The sequence below is a fragment of the Silene latifolia genome, chromosome 8 (assembly GCF_048544455.1).
Source record: "Silene latifolia isolate original U9 population chromosome 8, ASM4854445v1, whole genome shotgun sequence".
NCBI classification, from domain to species: Eukaryota; Viridiplantae; Streptophyta; class Magnoliopsida; order Caryophyllales; family Caryophyllaceae; genus Silene; species Silene latifolia.
This window is the reverse complement of record NC_133533.1, coordinates 73,381,341-73,397,359: the sequence shown is the minus strand read 5'-3', so window position 1 is coordinate 73,397,359 and position 16,019 is coordinate 73,381,341. Positions and strand designations below refer to the sequence as shown.

General features: G+C 39.0%; 1 non-coding gene across 1 annotated transcript; it reads right to left on the bottom strand.

Annotated features, from left to right (window-relative positions):
• Positions 1-293: 293 nt before the first annotated feature.
• Positions 294-400, bottom strand: LOC141597565 (small nucleolar RNA R71). Its single transcript, XR_012522794.1, has one exon. It is a non-coding gene; the product is annotated as a small nucleolar RNA R71 (small nucleolar RNA).
• Between the last annotated feature and the right edge of the window lie 15,619 nt (positions 401-16,019).

Here is a 16,019-nt window from a genome sequence, read left to right as displayed (position 1 = left end):
GTAATTTTATTGCCAAGTCCGCCTTCATCCAACTAGTTGAGAGGAGCCAATTCGGGGGAATGCCTAGTGAGGACCCTCATTCTCATATGGAAACCTTTTGCGATTATTGTGAAGCTATCTCTCAAACGGGCGTGACTCAAGACCAAATAAGATGGGTCTTATTTCCTTTTTCGTTAATCGGCACCGCAAAGCAATGGTTGAAGGGCCTTGATAAGGCCACCCTTGGAATAGATTCTTGGAAGAAGTTAGCTCTAGCTTTCTACAAAAAATTCTACCCACCGGAAAAGACTAACATGCTAAGAGCTCAAATTACGGGTTTTAAGCAATGGGATGAAGAATCTTTGTATGAAGCTTGGGAGCGGTTCAAAGGTATTTGTCGCTCATGTCCTCACCATGGACTTAGCGAATGGTTTTTAGTGCAACAATTTTGGAATGGTTTATATGAAGATTCAAGGAACATTCTCAATATGGGATCAAATGGAATGTTCACCGAAGTTGATGACAATCAAACATGGAACAAGATTGAGGAAATGGCGGTCCATAATTCACAATATAGTAGGCCTCGCAAGGCTACTAGAGGAGGAAAGTATGAAGTGGATACCGTGACTCAATTAGGTGCTCAACTTAGTGCTCACATTGACACAATCAACTTGAAGTTTGAACAAGCTATGGCTAGACTTGAGGAAAACTCAAAAACATCAAAGCATCATGTCAATGCCATGACGGCATCCTCATCAATCCCAAGTGGGATATGTGAGAATTGTGGAACTTTGGGTCATGACTCAAGTGAGTGTAGGGGAACAACCGAACAAGTTAATGCTTTCCAAGCTTACAAAAGTGGTACCCCTTATTCAAATTTTTACAATGAAAACACCAAGTTCCATCCAAATCTCTCATACAAAAGCCAAAATGTTCAAAACCCTCAAACAACATACACTCCACCACCCATGAGAAATCAAAATCAAAGACCCTTTTACAATCAAAACCAAGGTTACCAAAATCAAAATCCATACAATCACCAAAATGACCAAGGTTTTGATGTCCAAAAAGCGGTCCTCCAAATGCAAAAGAATCAACAAGAATTTTTCACTCAAATGCAAAAAGATAGCCAAGCAAAAGATACCACCATCAACAACATTCTAGCTCACACCAAGATGTTGGAAACACAATTGACCCAACTAGCATCTTCAAGCTCACAAAGACAAAAGGGGCAATTACCACCTCAAAGTAATCCCCCTAGACATGCGGTTAGTGCCATTCACTTGAGAAGTGGTACAAGATATGAAGCACCGAAGGAGCAAGTTGAGAATGAAGTTGTGAAAGCTAGTGAGAATTAAGTTGTTGTGCAAAGCCCCAAAGAAGGGGAATCATCAAAAGAAGAAAGTTCAAAGAAAAATGAAGACAAAGCCAAAGAGAAGGAGCCCATTGTGGTTAGACTTCCTTTTCCAAGTCGTCAAGCCAAGCCCAAATTTGATGATCAACTTGGAAAGTTCATGGAAATTGTGAAGAACTTAGAAGTCTCAATTCCTTTCACGGAATTAATCAATCACGTTCCGGCCTATGCAAAGTACATGAAAGATATCCTCACAAAGAAGAAGTCGATCCGGAAACTTGAGACTATCGCCTTCACTAAGGTGAGTAGTGCAATACTTCAAGGGAGTTCACCTCCAAAGTTAAAGGATCCGGAAGCTTCTCAATACCGTGTACCATTGGCGACACAACGATCAACAAAGCCTTATGTGATCTAGGGGCTAGTGTGAGTGTCATGCCGTACTCGGTGAGTAAAAGGTTGGGAATGGGAGAGCTTAAATGCACCAATATCACCCTTCAAATGGCCGATAGATCGACGAAGACACCATTAGGGATATGGGAAGATGTCCCCGTGCGAATTGGGAAGTTTTTCATCCCGGTAGACTTTGTCATTGTTGATATGGAGGAAGATTCCAACATTCCAATCATCTTAGGAAGACCTTTCCTACACACCGCGGGTGCGGTGATTGATGTGAAACATGGAGAGCTCACTCTAGAAGTGGGAGATGAAAGCATAACTTTTAATCTTGACAAGACCATGAGAGCTCCTCGTTTGCATGAGCCATGTTTCATGATTGATCATTATAGCCGGAAAGATGAAAGGAAGAAATCGGAACTCCAATGGAGGAAGAAAATTGAAGATGCTCCATTCAAAGAGCAAGTGAATTGTGACAAGGAGAGCTTGCAAAGCTCATCAAAATCAACCAAGGAAGAAGATGATGGCCTCATTGGCCAAGAGAAGAAATTGGGAGAGTTGTCTCCATCTAAGCAAGAGATTTTCAATGATCAACTCAATGAAGTTTGTGGTCTTTGGGACGACGAATTTGAAGGGATCTTTAATCCCTACATTGGGCATGCCATCGATCATGATCAACAACAAGGGCCACGGTCTATTGAGGACCTCTACCATAACAATGAACAAGCTTTTGATTACTTCTTCAAGGTGTTGAGCAACATCAACAACACCTTGAACATGCCCCCTTGACATCTCATCAAGAATGAGAGTTTGGTGGAGTCCTCCCTAAACCACCACTTGTAAATATTTCTAACTCCCTAACTTACTTTTCAATTTTTGTATTGCATTTTTGTCATTTTTGGATTTTATTTACTTTGATCAAAATAATTGTCATGAAAAGAGAGAAGTGAGGGAGGGATTAACAATTTTAATTGATGTGTAGTGCTTTACCTTAGTGTGGGGATGGCAATTGCCTATGCTATTCATGCCTTAGTAGTGCCCCCACAATGAAGAACACAAGATTTGAAAGAAAGAAAGAAAGAATGATAAGGGAATGCGTTTGTGCACGGATGGAACTGAATCCGTGTACACAAGGACCAATCCGAGCGGATTCCCGAGAATCCGCCCGTCTCAAGAAGATCCGAGCGTCTGGCCGAGAAGACGCCCGTCTTGGGAGAGCTGAAATTGCAAAATTTTTGATCACAAAGAATCCGAGCGGATTTCTGGAAAGACGCCCGTTTCACAGAATCCGTCCGTCTTGTGAACAAGACGCCCGTCTTGCAGCTGAGAAAAACAAGAAAAATCTCTGGATAGAAATCCGTCCGTCCTGCACGAAATCCGCCCGTCCCTCACAAAAGAATCCGAGCGGATTCCCCAGAATCCGCCCGTCTCTAGGCGGGATTTTGAAAATTTTGAAGCTGAAGAATCCGCACGGATTGCGCCCAATCCGCACGGATTGTCCCTGCGTTTTGAAAATGTCGAGCTGTTTAAATACCCATCCCACCTTCATTCATTCATTCTTTCATAAACACTACCCATAACAACAAAACCCTCATCCTCTCCATCTCAAAAACAAAAACCCTCAACAAAACTCACCATAAACAAATCAAACCATCCTTCAAACAACAAATCAATTACTCCATCTTCAATAACAATCATAACCAAGAACAAAATCTTCAACCTTTGATTCGATTTTTGTTCTCATAAAGGCAAAGCCTTTCACCTTCAAATCGATTTGGGCATTCTACAATTTGAAGATTTTTGACTCTTTACTTGGTTAGTTCATCAAATGGCAAGAACAAAGGGAGCAACAAAGGCAACAAAGGCACCAAAAGCAAAGGCTCTCTCTCAAAGGCAAAAAGCTCTACAAACAAAGAAAGCTTTGGCAATGGTGGTAGCAACACCAAGCTTGGAAGGGCAACAACAACAACAAATTTCTATGGGAGCATCACCTTCTACTCCGGTAATCGATCAACTCTTACATTATCCGGAGGTAACTTTCATTTCCGATACCCATAGAAATACATTTGTCAAGTTTGCTATGAAACAAATCCAATCCACCAAATTCATATGTCAAGATGCCTTAGAGAAGTTAGGTGTTCATGAACAAACAAGAGTCTTTTTCAATGACATGGGTTTGAAGAAATTGTTTGAAATGAAGGAAGTAACATACCCCTCCCTTGTCTTGGAATTCTTAAGTTCTTTAAAAGTGACAAAAGTTGAGAATAGGGAAAATATTGAGTTTCGTCTAGCTAACACTAGTAGACGCATTACCTTTCCGGAATTGGGTGGAATTTTGGGTCTTAGCGATGAACATAAATTTTATAAGCAATATGGGAAGTATGACCCCGAGCCTCTTTGGGAGGCAATCTCCGGGAAGAAATTTGAAGATTTTCATGCTTGTCGTTCTCTTTTGGTCCATCATCCGGGCATAAGAGTATGGCACAAAGTTGTGGGAAATACCATAATTGCTAGAAAAGACACCAATCATTTCACGGGACTTGATTTTATTCTCCTTGAATCAACTTTGAATATTGGAAGAATTCACACCAAGCCTTACAATTCTTTGAGGCTATTGGTTGATAGATGGCTCCATGTAGATAGTGGGAAGAAGGGTCAAACCGTTATTGTTAATGGCGGCCTTGTCACGGTCCTAGCCAAGCACTTTGATCCTAATTTCAATAAGGATAGCAAGTACAAGGCAAAGGAAGGTGGCCATCTTATTGATATGTCCATCATGATTAACAAGTTCAAGTGGGTTGCTCACAATCCCCTTGACACCAAGTTTGGGTGGCTTACTAGTGAGGCTCGATCATTCACTTTACCCGCGAAGATTTGTCGTCTTAGTGTCCACCGGACCAACTATTTACTTCCCCTATCCAAGGAAGCCGAGTACATCATTCAACAACAAAAGGGTGATCATGAAACTCCCTCCTCTTCCATTGTTATACCACCTTACCCCTTTGTGTATGAAGAGTTCAAACCGCAAGGAGTTGAAATTGGGAAAGACTATGTCACTCTTCTTATGCAAGCCATGCACAAGCAAGCTTATGAAGATCGGAAGAATGCTTATTTGGCTCAATATCCTCCCCTCTTACATCTAGCTAGGCAAGGACTCCTTGATCCATCTTGTCCTTTGCCTAGTTGGGCGGATAGAGAAGCCTTATTTCCGGGTGCATCTAGGGACGTGGTGGAAGACAATGAGGTTGTTGGAAATGGTGAAGAATTTGATGAAAATTTCGAGGAAGAAGCAAGTGGAGATGAAGAAGGAGATGGTGAAGATGATGATGAAGAAAGTGATGAAGAAAGTGCCAAGGAAAGTGGCAATGTGACCACTTCTCATGAGGGAAGTGGTGATGATGATAGCATGATGGAAGACTAGCCTTGGAGACTCCTACACTCCCATGGTTTGTCTATATCTCTTTGTATTTTATTTTCATTTTGATCATTGTTGGTTTAGTCCTAGCAACATCAAAGGACTCACACCTCGGTACCATTGAGGTGTTCTTTATTGTTCCCATTTTTGAAAATCCAAAATGACAATCTAGTTTCATGCATAGCATAGTGTGTGCATGAACTACCCCAATGCTTTGACATTAGCAATAGTGTCTTATTTGGTTTGGGGAAGTTAATGCATACACAACGGGAGGTAATCTAAATTATCCTCTCCGTCATAACAAAAACCATGCATCATGTAGTATAGCTTAGTGTAGAATTGCATTTAGTATAGAAATCATGCATCATTTTGCATAATTTCCATCATTTTGGCCATTGAGGATAATGCCCATATTAGTGTGGGGATGGGAATTCTAACACTTAACTTTTATTCAAAAACCATAAAAATTGAAAAATCTCAAAACACAAAAAAATTGAAAAATTGAAAAATCCAAAAACAAGTTCATTTCCTTTGTATCTATTGTCTTGTATATATTGTGTTTGTTTATCCTTGTTCACTTTGATTGACTATGCCACATCCGAGACATGAGGATATTGAAGACCGCATGGTATGATCTTTCCAATCTCCTTTTTCCTCTTTATGTTAATGACTATGTGGCTTTATTTTGATTGATGCGGTAAAAACAATGTGAACTTAGGACTTGCATTTAGTTTATATGGCATGTTAGTTGGTAGAATCATTTGCATTAGGATGTGTATATGTTAGTTGCATCATGGCATGTAGTTTGCATGTTAGAAAAATTTTGCGAAACCGTCTATTTGGGAAGCTTGACAAGTGTATATAGGCCCTAGTAGATGCTTTTTATTCTTAAGACTTTGCTTGTTAGAATGCTTGTAAAACACCCTAGGATGTGTCATGCTAGTATCCTTTGACCCATGGTTTAAGGCCTAGTCAAGAGTACCTTGTGGTGTGATAACTCCTTGGCTACCGTTTATTCCAAGGTGACCCTTGAAACCATGCATACTTCTATCATTCATCCATGTTCTACCATACATTTTTGTCATCAAAGGGAATGGGCACAAAAAGAAATCAATTTGAGTTCAATGAAATGAAAAGTGAAAGAAAGTTTGCAAAAATTGCATCAAATGAAAAGAGGAGCAAAAATAGAACTCCTATGCTTCAAATACAAGGCACCCTCGTTACTAATTGGGGTGACTTTGAAAATGTTAAAAAAGAAATGCAAAAAAAAGTTGTCAAGTATTGAAATGCCAAAAATAAAAAAAGAAATGGCAAGAAAATGTTCTCAAATGTCAAATGCCAATGAAATTGGGGGGAAAACAACAATAAAAGCAAACTCCCAAAATGAAACTCAATTACTATCGATCCCTTTATCCATCGTATCCATTTTTGTGCATGGTAGAGAGGGGACGACCCTTCTTCTTGTCTAGGCAAGAGGGGGAATTCCGCGATCCTCCAGTGTTTCTAACACCATAGGGAGTCTACTCTTGACAAAAGATTTAACGATTGAGGACAAAGGTACCCTAGCTTGACACCTTTTGGAGGTGATTTATTGGTATCCTTCTAGGCTTAGTAGTTTGAACAAATTGCATCTATGAAGGATTGTGTACCCTTGAATTGCTTCCCTTGTAGATAATTTCCGCCACTTAGATGAGGAAAGTGGCTATTCTTTTTGTAGATGCATCCATTATGTGATTCTATGTGCTTTAATGTTTGGATGTGTCGCCATTTTGGCAAGACCCACCTTGCCTTGCAAGAAGGCATCCTACCTCATGGTTGTCTTGTTGTGAGTTGAAGGGGCGGAGTGAGACCCGCTAATTGTCTCATATCGGCTATTATTATTAGGTTAGGTTAGTATTGGTCCTAGTCTTTGTCACCTCTTTACTCGGGACGAGCAAAGGTTCGGTTTGGGGATATTTGATGCGACCATAATTGGCGCATATTTAGCCCCCGAATTGCCATTGTTTCCATGCTTTTTAGTGCCTATTTGGGTCATTTCTTATCTTTAGTTCTTTGTTTTGCATATTCTTTGAGATTTTGATCCCTTGGTAGGAAAGGAGTAAGAATCTTGCATTTTCATGGCAAAACGAGGCTAAATTGATTGTATTCAATGACCAAGCCTCAAGGAGAGACAAGACTAGAAGGCCTTTGTACATATTATAGTAGAAGAGCAATGTTGAGAAAAGGATCCTTGAGTCCCCAAGGAAATCCCCAAGGAATTCATGAAGAAAAGGGAAGAAAAGAAGAAGAAAAGATGCTGCCAGACAATCCGAACGGATTGTACACAATCCGCCCGTCCGTCCAGCACAATCTGAGCGTCCCTCAAAGGAATCCGCTCGGATTCCACCTCGCCAATCCGAGCGTCTTGACCAAGAATCCGCTCGGATTCTCCAGCTCAGATCCGGCCGTCCCGACTCCCATCCGCACGGATTTCAGTACAGCACGTTTTCATTCTTCAAGCCACGATTAGAGAAGCCCTTCTCTCGGAGAATACCGGAGTCTCCTTGCTCAACTTAAAAAGTGTAATTACTAGTTTAGCCCTTAGTTAACCCTAATGCATCCTCCCTAATTTTCACTATAAATACCCCATTAGTCTAATTAGAGGAGCATGTTCTTCTTATCAATAATTAGTGTAGTTAATATCAATCAAATCTCTCTTCAATATTGTAATCAAATATTAATCAAGTTTTAATCCAAGTTTTAGTTCTTTAATCTCTCTCTTGTTCTTACTTTATTTTGGGTAATTAGAAGATTATTGGGTTTATTGGGAGATTGACAACCTTCCATCAATCATCAAGTTCTTCTATTATTCTTTGCATCATTATTTTGGAATCATTAGTAGGTATAATCTCTTAATCCCTTTTTAATTATTGCTAATTACTTTCATTTATTCATCATGTTTCATTATGTTAGTATGATTGACAACCTTTCTAGCATGATCAATATGATAATAAGTGAGTAGTCTCTTAGCTAGGGTTTAATGGGTGATTAGGGGAAACCAACATGGGGAATGATTCATGCTTAAATTAATATGCTTTCATATCTTATTTGCTTGCTTGTTTTGATCTTAATACATGCACATGTTATGTTTGATGAAATGCTAAGCCTATGAATCCTTGCATTTACTATCATCTTCTATCCTTTCAACTTGACTTGTAAGACATAACCCAACTCGAGTCTTGTTAGACCATGCATGTGTTGAGTAGGAAAGATTAAGTCGACTTGTAGGTGTTGTACAATCTAATCGATTCGGCTCCGGGACCCAAACTTTCCTAGGATTGTAAGATATAACCCAACTCAATCCATCACAACAATAATTGCTTGCTTATAATTTGAGAACATGTTTGTATGATCATATCCCATGAATCCCCTATGAACCCATGACACCCTAGTGCCTTTAATCAATTGTTTACACCCCTTATTTTATTCATCTTGCTAGTTTATTTTTATTGTTATTTTAGTTTAGTAACCTTCTACACCAACTCAATTTGTGACACCCCCTAGACACTACTAGTTACAATAGAATTCTCATTTCAATACCCGTCCCTTGGGATCCGACCTTTACTTGCCTCTTTACTAATTGTAGAGTTGCTCGTGGAGTATAAATTGTGTTTTGTATCGACCATTGACCAACGACCACATATGCTTAATTGTGAACACCAAATGGACTCGATCACGATACTTGAAATATTTTTAATGAGGTCGCATATGATCTACAGACGACATACGTTGGTACACAGTCTACTAGATACAACTCTGCCAGCTCCCAAGTTTTGCTTAAAGTATTTTTTATTTTTCAAAATTCATGATTTTTTGTTAACCTTGAAAAACAAAAAATTAAAATTTAGGTTCTTCCTCAAAACTTTTTTATCTTAATTTCCATCAGCATACCTACTACGATCTCTAAACCATGAGCATATTTAAGTGTTTCACATTTTTTACACCATTGCGGATTTTACTCTTTGATTTTGTCAATAATATATTTTAATTTTTTAGATTGGTTTAAACCTTTGAATTCATAGCTTTTGAAAAGGAAACTTACAAAAACTAATCTGATGGAGTTTGTATGTATATACAGTGAAGCGTGGGCCTATAGGTGAGTACCCATAGATCGGACGAACGAGGCTCATGTAGTACTCAGCGCCCACGCAAGCGGGGCCCCTCTGAACAGAGTAGGCAATTGAATCCTAGAGCCTCCAATTAACGAAGGCCGGCAACAAAATAACGAAAAAAGGTGCACGCACGATAAAACAAAAGTACGCCAGAAACGGCAGAATACAAAACAAACGATAGAACACTCGCGACATTATAACACACCCTCAAACGTGATCATTCTCACGACACATTGATAGACATTGCATTCACAGCATATAAAGGTCACAACGTGTCTAGCCACCATATAGAGTGGATCATGCATTAGTATATCATCGCATACACCTATGTTGCATCACTGACATTTTTCAGGTACCAGCTGCACACTAATTGCAGGAGCAAGTTCAGCTCGAGGATCTCACCACCAAAATTACTCCTGACACTCAGAGGCAGAACGGTAAATTCAGTAGGACGCTGGTCCCAGCTCGACTCAACATCCATAAGCTTTCATGAGCAGGACCCAGCGTCCATCAGCATCCTTCAGCATCTACTAGCTCGGCCAACCATAAGCTTTTATGAGCAGGACCCAGCATCCATCAGCATCCACCGGCTGGAATCCATATGTCGATATCTGCAAAGCATCTACTTGCTGCTACTTCCAGAGTAGGAGAACCGTATAAAGCCTGGAAGAAGATCCTGGAGAAGACAGCTTTGCCTACCTGTCAACCTCACTCCAATGAGAATCTACCAGCAGCGCTCCGCCTGGGTACCTACATAGCTTTACTTCCAAACCAGCACAAATAAAGAGACCCAGAAATCAGTCTTCCAGAGCCATATACAACGGTCCAGTAAGAGCGAGCAGATTAGACCACCAGGAGCCTTGAGTAAAAATCCCGAGTACAAGTCTAGGTACAGAGAAGGGGTTCAGAACTATACCCTATGTACCCAGCAGGCAGTTATTTGTTCTGAGAAAATGACAACAACATCCAGAACCTGAAAGACTAATTTCCCTCCTTATCTTGAGGCTGAGGAGGAAAATTGGGGGCAATTGTTATGGGCAAAATTCACATTTTCATATCGGTACACATGGCAAGCAACGAGTGGAAAATCGAGGCTTGGGAGGATCAATGTCGTGGACAAATCTGAGTCATATGATGGTTTAAGGGTCAACTTACATACTTCCTATTTTTGGGCGACTGGACATAGAAGTCGAGGAGCTTGATTCTGGAAGAACCTCATTCCGGAGGAGCCTGATTCTGGAAGAGCTTGATTCTGGAATAGCCTCATTCCGGAGGATCCTGACTCTGGAGGAGCCTGACTCTGGAGGAGCCTGATTCTGGAAGAGCCTCATTCCGGAGGATCCTGACTTTGGAGGAGCCTGATCCTGGAGGAGCCTAATTCCGGAGGAGCCTCATTCCGGAAGAGCCTGAGGAAGCGAAACCCTAGAGGAAGCAGCTATATGAGAGGAATAAAGATTAGCATTAAAAGGAGGAGAAAGTTGGGGAATTAGTCAATAGCGGCTAGCATAAAAATAGGGATTGGAGAGAATAATATGGGTTTAATGGAGGATCTGGTCAAATAACGGCTAGCATTTAATGAGGCATTTAGTTGAGCATTTAGTGGAGCATTTAAGAGGAGATTTACAACAGACTTAATGTGAGTAAAAGCAATAGTCAAAGGAGTTAATGGTCAGCTTATTTGACTCCTAAAAATGAGGTAACTGCCCCTGGAATCTAGGAAACAGATTCGGAGGAGCCTGTTGGAGCTGAACCCTAAAAGAACAACTATAAAAGGAAGAGCAAATTCAGTCAAGAGACATTCCATTCCAAGGCAACACACAACAACAATACTACATCATCTTCATCCTAAGAATTATTTCCGTCAATTACTAGAGAAAATACCATTGTTATTTCCTTACTTGCTAAAATATTCCGATTATAGTGCTAATATTGGCTGGATTCCGACTCCCCCCACGGTTGTTCCCACACCGGGTTTTCCGCGTCACCAAAAACTCATTGCGTCGATCTTTCGTTCGTTGTCTTTTATTTTAGTTTGCACCGTGATTCCTTGATTCGCTCGTAGTTATAGACGATCACTTTGACTCACTAATCGAAACAACTAACCGGTAAAGTTTTACCAAAACAGCCGCCGGTAGTTGAAGGTGGTCAACAGCCCGACTGTCGGTCATGCGGAGGGTCAACGTCGGTCAATGGCCACCGGTGGTTAAAGGTGGCATAAGCCACCAATGGTCAATGATGATCAACAATTTCAAACATAAAAAATGTTGTTAATGGGGATTGAACCAACGACCTCTTCGTTAAAATGCACTTACTTTTACCACTGTGACACATGAATCTTGTTGTTATTTTTGTATCTCTTTTGATATATATGTTTGTTAAGACCTGAGTTAAAACAATATGTACCTCTAATAACTATTTAATGTACTTCCAGTTTATATTTAATGTACATTCAGTATAAAATCATTGTACATGATGAGTTAGTAAGTGTACTTGATAAAAATTAAACAACATATTTTATGTACTTATGTTAATTATTCTTTGTATCTATACTTTATATTTAATGTACCTCCAATATATATTATGTGTCCCCGAAGAGTAAGTGAAATAAAGTTAATAAATAATTGTAGTAAATATGACATATAGTTATAATTATTAAAATGTACATTTATTATATATTCCATGTACCTTCTATATTATTAAAATGTACTTGAATAATTATTGAGACATGCCGTGTAACTAATTAAGATATACATGATATGTAACTTTAATATTTATTATATGTGCCTATAATATATATTTAATCCACCTTATATATAAATAAAATGTACATAATAAAAAAATTGAGTCATAATTGATAACTACTTAAAATAAACATGATATGTACCTTTTATAAGTATTATATGGACCTATAATATAAATTTAATGTACCTCTCTTATACATAAAATGTAAATGATTTATTTATCCGCGCAAGATAATTAATTAAAATAAACATGATATGTATCTATAATCGCTAATAAATGTACCTATTGTAGATATATTTAATGGAAAATTCACGTGCTACCCTCAAACTTTGTCATTTTGTACGTGGCACCCAACTTTTTAAGTTTGTGCACATGTTATCCTTGAGATTTGATTTTGAAGCACAACGTACCCTTTTTATCGTTTTTAAAATTTTCTATTGAGCATAAATCATAGACCAAAAATCGGAATTGACTAATTTTTTTTTTTCAAATTGATTACCTCTTCGCGATCTATAGATTGATAAAATGAAAATGGTCTTTCGGAAATTTAAGATCGAAAATATGGTTGATTTGAGATTTTCGTTTAAAAAAACCCTATAAAATGTCAGTCGACAATTTTTTTTTCTCAAATCGTAGATTATGAGGAGATAATCATTTTAGGAAAAAAAATTGTTCGATTTTGAATTCCGGTCTAGGAGTTATGCGCAATTGAGTTTTTTTATATAGCGACAAAAAGGGCATGTTGTACAAGAAAATCAAACATGAAGGGTATCATGTACATAAACTTCAAAAGTTGGGTACCACGTGAATTTTCCGTATATTTAATGTACCTTGAAAACAAATTAAAGGTACTTGATAATTTGTTGAAACATGATTGATAAATAATTCAAATAAACATAAATACTTTGATCTGTACCCATAAATATTATAAGATGTGTCTATAACATATGGTCAATGTACGCCCTATATATATATATATATATATATATATATATATATATATATATATATATTGAAAATGTACATAACGAATTAATGATATGTATTTGAAAAGTAATTGAAATATACATGACATTGTGGACAGCGGGCCGCCCACGGGGGCGCTTGGTGAGAAACGGGGACAAGCGTTTGCATTTTGTATGGAGTCGCCACCAATTTTTATGGGAAATTGGAACCGTTCGAATACCTCGTGTCATGTCAAGACACAAATTAGTGACATGAACACTAAGCAATCGTTACCCTTAGCATTCTATGTCTAGAATGACTCTCGTGGATGCCAATGAACACGGGTGCTCACGGAGATCTGGAGTAAGGGGTGAGGGTACGTATTAGGAAGATCTTTTGATCGAACACCTAATCCCGCCCGCCTCGATAGCGGCCTCTACTAATGATTAGGGAAGTTATTTGTACTCGATATATCGTCGGCTATAATGCATGCAATGCAACATCCAAGTTTTAATCCTAACATGTGAGAATTAACTAAGTCGGTTGACACGTAATTAGTTAGGCATACAATTATGTCAAAGTTGGATTTAATATTGATTTACATGTGAAAGCATACAAATGATACAAGAAATATGATAATTATAAATTACAATAATGAAAATTACAATAATTACAATAGGATAGGCGATTTATGTCGAAAATACCTTTAAAACGGATAATTTGAGAAAAAGGAATAAAAGAAAGAAGTGAAAAGAATGAAAGACGAAACAGACATTAGGCGATAATACGGTTAATAGTAGATTAATACGTAAACTAATAAACTAAGTCAAGGCAGAAACGGAGTTCGAGGACAAAGTCGGCCGAGAACAAAGTAGCGAGAGATCGCGCCCTGCTGAAGAGGCGCAGCGATTCTTTGCGTCTGTTCCAAGGGTGAGTTCTGGCTGTGAAGCCGGAACTGCAAATCGTTAATGTTAATTGTTAAATTTAAGGATCGATTAAATTATTTGACTCGGATGGAAGTGATTTAACAGATTAATTACATATAAATGATGGTCATGAAAGCGATAAACATGGATGAGACGGAATTAAACGGATTATTTACAAGGAATAACGATTAATGAACAAATTAAACTAACTAATTAATTGATTAGATTAAACATGATGAATATGACGAATTAACAATGAATATGGACGCAAATATATCAAAGGTAAATTCCAGAAACTCAATATTGATGAAATTGAATCTCTAAAACCCGGATTTGAGTATTAATGACGAAAACCCGCAAATATGAATTATAAGGGATTTAAGTCGGATTTATGATGATTAAAACATATTTATGATGAATAATAAATATACATGTGAATTACTATGACATTAAGACGAAGAATTAAAAGACGAATAAGCAAAAGAAAGATTTGAATACGAATTACAGAGGACAAACGAAGAAGAAAGGAAGCAGGAACTGCGCGGCCTCAAAGAGGCACAAAAGGATCGCGCTCCTTCAAGAGGCGCGGCGATTCTTTGCGTCCTTTCTCGACGGTTATTTACTGGAAATCCGCAAAAACAGGTTTTAACAAAGGGTTTTAGAAATCGATTTTAATGGTGTATTCGACATAAATCTTACATGAGTGATACGATAAAATAAAAATACAATAAATAAAAGAGGATTATACACCCTCAGACTTACATGTTGACGAAACGAGACGAACTAAGATATCGACTAGTGAATGCTCGACGCGAATGCAAAGAGAGTGCCCTCGTAAGAGGAAAACGATTGATTAATTAAGGTTGATTGAGTGTAGTTGGTCAAATTGGTCGGTCATGCAACGGAGAGGCTGGTACCCGGAAGGATCCGAGCTTACGTGGTCGGAAGTCCAAGCACGTAGGCGCCAATTAGTAAGAACAAAGTCTAGAATGCAAAGGGAGAAGAGAAGGGCGGACACTCGCGTGAGAAATATGAGGAGCGAAGGCTCCTATTTATACTAATCACGTGAAGGAATTAGGGTTTCGGAGACTCTTTGGAAGTGAATCTCGGAAAGATATAAAAAAGATACGTAAATCATGCAAAGAAGGGCCTGGGAAGAGGCGCAGCAGCCACTGCGTCCCTTGGAAGAGGCGCAGCACCTGCTGCGTCTATTCCCAGGAGGTTTCCTCCTGCTGAAGAAAGATTTCCGCGTTTGAGTTATGGTAGGACGGAAAAAATTCGATTATCTTATGAATATTACGGGATATTATTTGCCAAAAGATAGAATTTATGAAATATGGAGTAGAAATATCCGGAACATTCCAGAACATTCTGACTCGGGATTTAACAGTTATCAGAAAATGGAGACGGTTTTTGACCCGGACTCCGAATGTACTCTAATTACTGCCAAAACGACCGTATCAGGACGTAGATGACAACTAAGAGGTTGACATTAATATTTGAGCAAACACTTGACGATAATCTTACGAACTGTCACAAATCGTTCCGCGAATCAAACATGCGGCCCAATCATCACCGGGTGGTTTGCGGGAGGTGCGAAATGAGGTGTCTCTGAGCCCCACTTTGACTGAGGCTTGGACAAGGCGAAAGTCAAAGTATAGCCATCAGGTCAATCGAAGATTACAACCTGACAACTATGGCGACGCGAGGCGGCTCAAGGGGTCTGAACCAAGGACCTGTCGTCGGGAACATTTTAGAGTCTGTCGACTACCGGGGAGGGTCGTTTAAAGTCCATTAGACTACGTAAGGAAGCTCGCCAGCCATAAGAAGAGACCATACCTGAGACTTAATCGAACTTCGCGGGGAAACAAGAAATATTGAAAGCAGCAGGACGTCGGTAGAAACTGCTGGGGAATCCGCTTGCGTCGGTCTCAAGCGAACTCTGGCAAAACTTGAGGTTGAATCTGCTTGCGTCGGTCTCAAACAAACTCTTGCTGGGGAATATCGTGACGACTAGGAACATCTTGATCGTCATGGGAGAAATCTCGAGTGAGCGATCTTGCAAAAATACTCTGCTACTGGATATATTGATTTTGAGCAATATCGCAAAATCT